Source organism: Lithobates pipiens, unplaced genomic scaffold (assembly GCF_037356315.1).
Source record: "Lithobates pipiens isolate NorthernLeopardFrog02 unplaced genomic scaffold, aLitPip1_a1.2 Scaffold_3, whole genome shotgun sequence".
Classification (NCBI taxonomy): Eukaryota; Metazoa; Chordata; class Amphibia; order Anura; family Ranidae; genus Lithobates; species Lithobates pipiens.
The window spans coordinates 60262032-60269920 of record NW_027507790.1 but is presented as its reverse complement, the minus strand read 5'-3'; the positions used below and the strand labels follow the sequence as shown (position 1 = coordinate 60269920).

Here is a 7889-nt window from a genome sequence, read left to right as displayed (position 1 = left end):
ATTTGCAGCCCATGCCTCATAGAATACACATTGGGGTATTTGCTTTCCAAAATTGGGTCATTTTGTGGGTAATTCCATTGTCCTGGTGCTCCAGCACCTTCAAAAGTGTGATAGGTAGGAACGAAATGAGATGTGTCATTTATGCTCCTAGAACGCCTGAAGGTACCACTTCCATGTTGGACCTCTGTATATGGCCAGGCTGTGTAAAAGTCTCACACATGTGGTATCGCAATACTCAGGAGGAGTAGCAGAATGTGTTTTGGGGTATAATTTTTTCTATATACATGCTTTGTGTTAGAAATATCTTATAAATGGACGACTTTGTGTAAAAAAAAAAAGATTTCAATTTTCTTTCCACGTTTTCTGAAGACTTGTGTAAAAAAATTAACCGTTCAAAAGACTCATAATGCTTCATAGAATATACTTTGGGGTGTTTGTTTTCCAAAATGGGGTCATTTTGTCGGTAATTCCATTGTCCTGGTGCTCCAGGACCTTCAAAGATGCAATAGGCCACTAGGAAATTAGAGGTGTCATTTATGCTCCTAGAACACCTGACGGCGCTCCCTGCATGTTGGGCCTCTGTATGTGGACACGCTGTGTAAAAGTCACACACATGTGGTATCGCCATACTCAGGATGAGTAGCAGAATGTATATTGGGGTGTCATTTTTGCTATGTACATGTTTTGAGTTAGAAATATCTTATAAACTGATCGCTTTGTGTAAAAAAAAAAAAAATAAATTTCATTTTCTTTCCACGTTTTCCAAAGACTTGTGGAAAACAATTAACTGTTCAAAAGACTCATTATGCCTCATAGAATATACATTGGGGTGTCTGCTTTCCAAAATGGGGTCATTTTGTGGATAATTCTACTGTCCTGGTGCTGCAGGGCCTTCACAAATGTAATAAATAGGTCGTTAGGAAATTAGAGGTGTCATTTATGCTCCTAGAACCCCTTACAGTGCTCCCTGCATGTTGGACATCTCTGTGTGGCCAGGCTGTGTAAAAATCCCACACATGTGGTATTGCCATACTCGGGAAGAGTTGCAGAATGTATTTTGGGGTGTAATTAGAAGTATGCATATGCTGTGTATGAGAAATAACTTGTTATTATGACAATTTTGTAAAAAAAAAAAAAAAAAATTCTTCTTTATTCCCAAGAATTGTGGGAAAAAATTACAACTTCAAAAAACTCCCCATGCCTTTTACTAAATACCTTGGACTGTCTACTTTTCAAAAAGGGGTCATTTGAGGGGGTATTTGTACTTTCCTGACATTTCAGAGCCTCAAGAAATGAGATAGGCCATCAGTACATCAGGTGTGATCAGATGTGATCAATTTTCAATGATTTGCAGACTCTATAATTTTCAAAGAAACTAAATAATATCCACTAATTTGGGTTATTTTTACTAAAGAGATGTAGGCGTATAAATTTTGGCCCAAATTTATGAACAAAAATGACTTATTTGCAAAATTTTATCATAGAAACTAAAAAAAAAGTTTGTTTTTTTTTCTAAATTTTCACTCTTTTTTTCATTTATTTCACAAAAAATTATAAACCCTGTGGTGATTAAATACCACCAAAAGAAAGCTCTATTTGTATGAAAAAAAATGATAAAAATTTTGTTTGGGTACAGTGTTGCATGACTGAGTAACTGGCATTCAAAGTGTGAGAGCGCCGAAAGCTAAAAATTGGTCTGGTAAGGAAGGTGTATAAATGCCCTGTATTGAAGTGGTTAATATTATTTTTACTAGTCTGTAAAGCATTGTCAGTGTATCTGTCTGCTTTTACAGATAGGTATGTTACAAAGTTAGCCTGTCCGTATACTGCTGTAGCTTATCTGTATACTGCCCTAGCATGTCCGACCACGGCTGGCATGAGGAAGCGAGCCGGTACCACTATTTGTCTACAGGCAGGGTCCAGAGGCGCAGGCGTGGGCCGTGGACCATGGCTGAAGAAACAGGTGAAGAACTGCCACAAAAATCTCAGTGAGGGGCGGGGCCAATGGAGGGGCGGGGGCGACAAAATGAAGTTTCGCCTAGGGGTGTCAAAAATCCTTGCACCAGCCCTGTTCCCAGGGGCTGACATCGTTTTTCTTGCCACTGTGTATATATAGATATATATAGATCTCTATATATATCTATATATAGACAGTAAACTTCAGCTTGAAATGCTCAATAATGCTCCCTAGTGGAGCTGACACATATTGCTACTTGGCAGATGTATGACACCACATCCCAGCTCAGATAAATGTTGTGGTTTTATGACGTCAGCGGTGTTTCTGTTCTTCTGGTCCCCCTCCCACATCCATGTGTAGATGACAACCGCTGTCATCCCCCTCCTCCCGTCCTGAAGGCTCGGACCATCTCAGCTGATGCCTTTGTCTGGGAAACAAGGCTGTGCGCATGCGTAGCGGCTGCGGGTCATCTGTCCTGTGCGGGCTTCCGTACAGCGCTCTGTTGTCAGTGGAAAGCAGCGCCCGTTGCGGGTACTGATGGGGGAGACAGGTGAGTGTACACAGCGGGGTCCTAGAGGGGGAGGGGAGGGTTATTCGGGATGTTTTTCCTGGATTTGGCCGCTGTCCCTGGTGCTGAGGCCTGTCAGTGAAGAGAAGCCTACCTCCCTCAGTGAGTTTAGGGCCTGCACCGCCCCCTCCCGGCCCGGCTCTCCTGTGCTGTCATCTCCGGAGCTCCCTCCTGTCACTTCTCTTCAGCATCCTTGGCTGGGCAGAGCGGACCGTTATGTGACATATTCTAATCTAGGTGATGTAGCCTGCCCTCATCCTCACACCTGTGATAGAGCCGGCTGCTCGGCATGTCCTACTCTTCTCTCCCCTGACAAGTCCTTCTCTCTCCCCTGACAAGTCCTTCTCTCTCCCCTGACATGTCCTTCTTTCCTCCCTGACGGGTCCTTCTCTCCCCCCTGACGGGTCCTTCTCTCTCCCCTGACAGGTCCTTCTCTCTCCCCTGACAGGCCCTGACAGGTCCTTCTCTCCCCCCTGACAGGTCCTTCTCTCCCCCCTGACAGGTCCTTCTCTCCTCCCTGACAGGTCCTTCTCTCCTCCCTGACAGGTCCTTCTCTCCTCCCTGACAGGTCCTTCTCTCCTCCCTGACAGGTCCTTCTCTCCTCCCTGACAGGTCCTTCTCTCTCACCTGACAGGTCCTTCTCTCTCTCACCTGACAGGTCCTTCTCTCTCCGCTGACAGGTCCTTCTCTCCTCCCTGACAGGTCCTTCTCTCCTCCCTGACAGGTCCTTCTCTCCTCCCTGACAGGTCCTTCTCTCCTCCCTGACAGGTCCTTCTCTCCTCCCTGACAGGTCTCTCTCTCGCTCACCTGACAGGTCCTTCTCTCTCCGCTGACAGGTCCTTCTCTCTCCGCTGACAGGTCCTTCTCTCTCCGCTGACAGGTCCTTCTCTCTCCGCTGACAGGTCCTTCTCTCTCCGCTGACAGGTCCTTCTCTCTCCGCTGACAGGTCCTTCTCTCTCCCCTGACAGGTGCTTCTCTCTCCCCTGACAGGTGCTTCTCTCTCCCCTGACAGGTGCTTCTCTCTCCCCTGACAGGTCCTTCTCACCCCCCCCGACAGGTACTTCTCACCCCCCGACAGGTACTTCTCACCCCCCCGACAGGTACTTCTCACCCCCCCCCCCGACAGGTACTTCTCACCCCCCCCCCCCGACAGGTACTTCTCACCCCCCCGACAGGTACTTCTCACCCCCCGACAGGTACTTCTCACCCCCCCGACAGGTGCTTCTCCCCCCGACAGGTGCTTCTCACCCCGCCCCCCCGGCAGGTACTTCTCACCCCCCCGGCAGGTACTTCTCACCACCCCGACAGGTACTTCTCACCCCCCTGACAGGTACTTCTCACCCCCCCTGACAGGTACTTCTCACCCCCCCTGACAGGTACTTCTCACCCCCCCTGACAGGTACTTCTCACCCCCCCTGACAGGTACTTCTCACCCCCCCGACAGGTACTTCTCACCCCCCCGACAGGTACTTCTCACCCCCCCGACAGGTACTTCTCACCCCCTGACAGGTGCTTCTCACCCCGACAGGTGCTTCTCACCCCGCCCCCCCGACAGGTGCTTCTCACCCCGCCCCCCCGACAGGTGCTTCTCTCTCCCCTGACAGGTCCCTCTCTCCCCTGACAGGTCCCTCTCTCCCCCTGACAGGTCCCTCTCTCCCCCTGACAGGTCCCTCTCTTCCCCTGACAGGTCCCTCTCTTCCCCTGACAGGTCCCTCTCTTCCCCTGACAGGTCCCTCTCTTCCCCTGACAGGTCCCTCTCTTCCCCTGACAGGTCCCTCTCTTCCCCTGACAGGTCCCTCTCTTCCCCTGACAGGTCCCTCTCTTCCCCTGACAGGTCCCTCTCTCCCCTGACAAGTCCCTCTCTCCCCTGACAAGTCCCTCTCTTCCCCTGACAAGTCCCTCTCTTCCCCTGACAGGTCCCTCTCTCCCCCTCTCTCCCCTGACAGGTCCCTCTCTCCCCTTCTCTCTCCTGACAGGTTCTTCTCTCCCCTTACAGGTCCCTCTCTCCCCTGACAAGTCCCTCTCTTCCCCTGACAGGTCCCTCTCTTCCCCTGACAGGTCCCTCTCTTCCCCTGACAGGTCCCTCTCTTCCCCTGACAGGTCCCTCTCTTCCCCTGACAGGTCCCTCTCTTCCCCTGACAGGTCCCTCTCTTCCCCTGACAGGTCCCTCTCTCCCCTGACAAGTCCCTCTCTTCCCCTGACAAGTCCCTCTCTTCCCCTGACAGGTCCCTCTCTCCCCCTCTCTCCCCTGACAGGTCCCTCTCTCCCCTTCTCTCTCCTGACAGGTTCTTCTCTCCCCTTACAGGTCCCTCTCTCCCCTGACAAGTCCCTCTCTTCCCCTGACAAGTCCCTCTCTTCCCCTGACAGGTCCCTCTCTCCCCCTCTCTCCCCTGACAGGTCCCTCTCTCCCCTTCTCTCTCCTGACAGGTTCTTCTCTCCCCTTACAGGTCCCTCTCTGCCCTGACAGGTCTCTCTCTCTCTCCCCTGACAGGTCCCTCTCTCCCCTGACAGGTCCCTCTCTCCCCCTCTCTCCCCTGACAGGTCCCTCTCTCCCCCTCTCTCCCCTGACAGGTCCCTCTCTCCCCTTCTCTCCCCTTACACCCCTTTCACACCAGGGCGTTTTGCAGGCGCCATATTGCGTTAGAAATAGCGCCTGCAATCCGCCCTAAACAAGCTGCACTATTGTGTGTAGTGTGAAAGCCCCGAGGGCTTTCACACTGGAGCGGTGCGCTGGCAGGACGTCAGAAAAAAGTCCTGCCAGCAGCTTCTTTGGAGCGGTGAAGGAGCAGCGTGTTTACCGCTCCTCCACCTCTGCTCCCCATTGAAATCAATGGGGCAGCGCTGTAATGCCGCTGGCAAAACGCAGCTGTTGCGGCGTATTGCCGGCGGTTTTAACCCTTTCGTGGCCGCTAGCGGGGGTAAAAGCGCCCCGCTAGTGGCCGAAATGCGCCGCAAATCTAAAAATAGCGGCGTTTTACCGCCGACGCAAAGGGCGATGTGGTGTGAAAGGGGTCTTACAGGTCCCTCTCTGCCCTGAAAGGTCTCTCTCTCTCTCTCTCTCCCCTGACAGGTCTCTCTCTCCCCTGACAGGCCCCCCTCTCTCTCTCTCTCCTGACAGGCCCCCCTCTCTCTCTCTCCCCTGACAGGCCCCCCTCTCTCTCTCTCTCCTGACAGGCCCCCCTCTCTCTCTCTCTCTCTCTCCGCTGACAGGCCCCTCTCTACCCTTCTCTCGCCTGACAGATCCCTCTCTCCCCTTCTCTCCCCTGACAGATCCTTCTCTCCCCTTCTCTCCCCTGACAGATCCTTCTCTCCCCTTCTCTCTCCTGACAGATCCCTCTCTCCCCTTCTCTCCCCTGACAGATCCTTCTCTCCCCTTCTCTCCCCTGACAGATCCTTCTCTCCCCTTCTCTCTCCTGACAGATCCCTCTCTCCCCTTCTCTCCCCTGACAGATCCTTCTCTCCCCTTCTCTCTCCTGACAGATCCCTCTCTCCCCTTCTCTCCCCTGACAGATCCTTCTCTCCCCTGACAGATCCTTCTCTCCCCTGACAGATCCTTCTCTCCCCTGACAGATCCTTCTCTCCCCTTCTCTCTCCTGACAGATCCCTCTCTCCCCTTCTCTCCCCTGACAGATTCTTCTCTCCCCTTCTCTCCCCTGACAGATGCTTCTGTCTATTGGGACCACTTTGGTAAAATGAAACATATTTTTAGTAGCATTCATATTTAACTCTTTTGCTGCTATTTATGTTTTTGTTTTTTGCATGCAGTTGAAAAATCATTTCAGGCCTGAATATTAATTACATTTTTATTTCTACGCACCCTCCGTCCACTGGTATTGGTGGTGGAGCGCCCCACTGGCATCTTACAAGTATCACTCACCGGACTCAGTCATTGGCTGGGTAGAGATGACATCACTCATGTGCAGTCAACTTGGCATTTCCAAACTTGTACAATGCACTGCCCGTGCGCGCCTCACTGTACACAGGCAGACAGAGCGCTACATAACAGACATAGTGTACCACTTGTCATCTGGAAGGTTTTACCCCATCCTTTGACTGGCTATTGCATCGTCATGCAACTGTATATCACATTTTATCACACAAATACAGCTTTCTTTTGGTGGTATTTAATTGGTATAGGTTTTTTATTTATTTATTTATTTTTTTGTTTTTTGCTATAAAAAGGAGGCAGATTGGAAAAATTGTACAATGATGTTAAAGCGCTAATTTCTGCTAATTTGTCCCCCTCCGGTGCCACAATTGGCACCTTTCGGGGGGAGCGGGGACAGGATATGTGTCTTTGACAGTGGTCACGGCTCGGCTCCCTCCTCCTCGAGGAGAGGAGCTTTGCGCATGCGCAGTAGGGTTCCCGGCGTGAAGCCATAAGGCTATACTGCCAATTTCCCTTACCCACAATGGTGGCGGCAGCACCCGACAGCTGACAGAAACATCAGCTGCGGTACCAACATTGCTGGACTCCAGGACAGATAAGTTTCCTATTATTAAAAGCCAGCAGCTGCAGTATGTGTAGCTGCTGGTTTTTAATTTGGCAGCAGTGGATGGACCTCCGCTTTAACCAGTTTCCGACCGGCGCATGCCGATGTACGTCGGCAGAATGGCACGGGCAGGCATATTGGCGTCCATTTTTATATGCCGCCCTGCCATCGCGTGCGCACCGCCGGCGGCGCGCTCGCGTGCCGCTTGGGACCCCCGTGAGTCCGGTCGCGGGTCCCGTGGACTCGATCGCCACGGGGATACCCGCGATCTTCTCACGGGGCAGCTGTTTACAACGGCATCTCCCCATTCTGCCTAGCAACAAGTGACGCTGATCTCTGCTCCATGTGATTGGAGCAGAGATCAGTATTCACTAACACAAAGCCCAGCCCCCCACAGTTAGTAATACGCCCCTAGGAACACTTAACCCCTACACTGCCACCCCCTGGTTAACCCCTTCACTGCCAGTGTCATTTACAGAGGAATCAATGCATTTGTATAGCAGGGATTGCTGTATAAATGACTATGGTCCCAAAAATTTCCAATGTGTCTGCCATAATGTCGCAGTCACAATAAAAATCGCTGATCGCTGCCGTTACTAGTAAAAAAAAAAAAAATTATTAATAAAAATGCCATAAAACTCTCCTATTTTGTAAACGCTATAATTTTTGCGCAAACCAATCAATAATTGCTTATTGCGATTTATTTTTTTGATTTTTTTTTTTTTTTACCAAAAATATGTCGAAGAATACGTATCGGCCTAAACTGAGGGAAAAATTTTTTTTTTAGATATTTTTGGGGGATATTTATTATGACAAAAAGTAAAAAAGAATGCGTTTTTTTCAAAATTGTTGCTCTATTTTTGTTTATAGC

At 50.5% G+C, this 7889-nt stretch overlaps 1 protein-coding gene across 11 annotated transcripts in view; it reads left to right on the top strand.

Annotated features, from left to right (window-relative positions):
• The first annotated feature begins 2278 nt into the window (after window positions 1-2278).
• LOC143940418 (E1A-binding protein p400-like) overlaps window positions 2279-7889 on the top strand; it is a 303118-nt gene continuing 297507 nt past the window's right edge. For 4 of the 11 annotated variants that reach the window (XM_077461754.1, XM_077461752.1, XM_077461751.1 and 1 more), the window contains exon 1: window positions 2280-2507. The gene's annotated coding sequence lies outside the window, so the exon portion shown is untranslated. Of the gene's footprint in view, window positions 2508-7889 lie in introns of all 11 variants that reach the window. The other 7 variants (XM_077461753.1, XM_077461747.1, XM_077461749.1 and 4 more) reach the window with 3 other exon arrangements.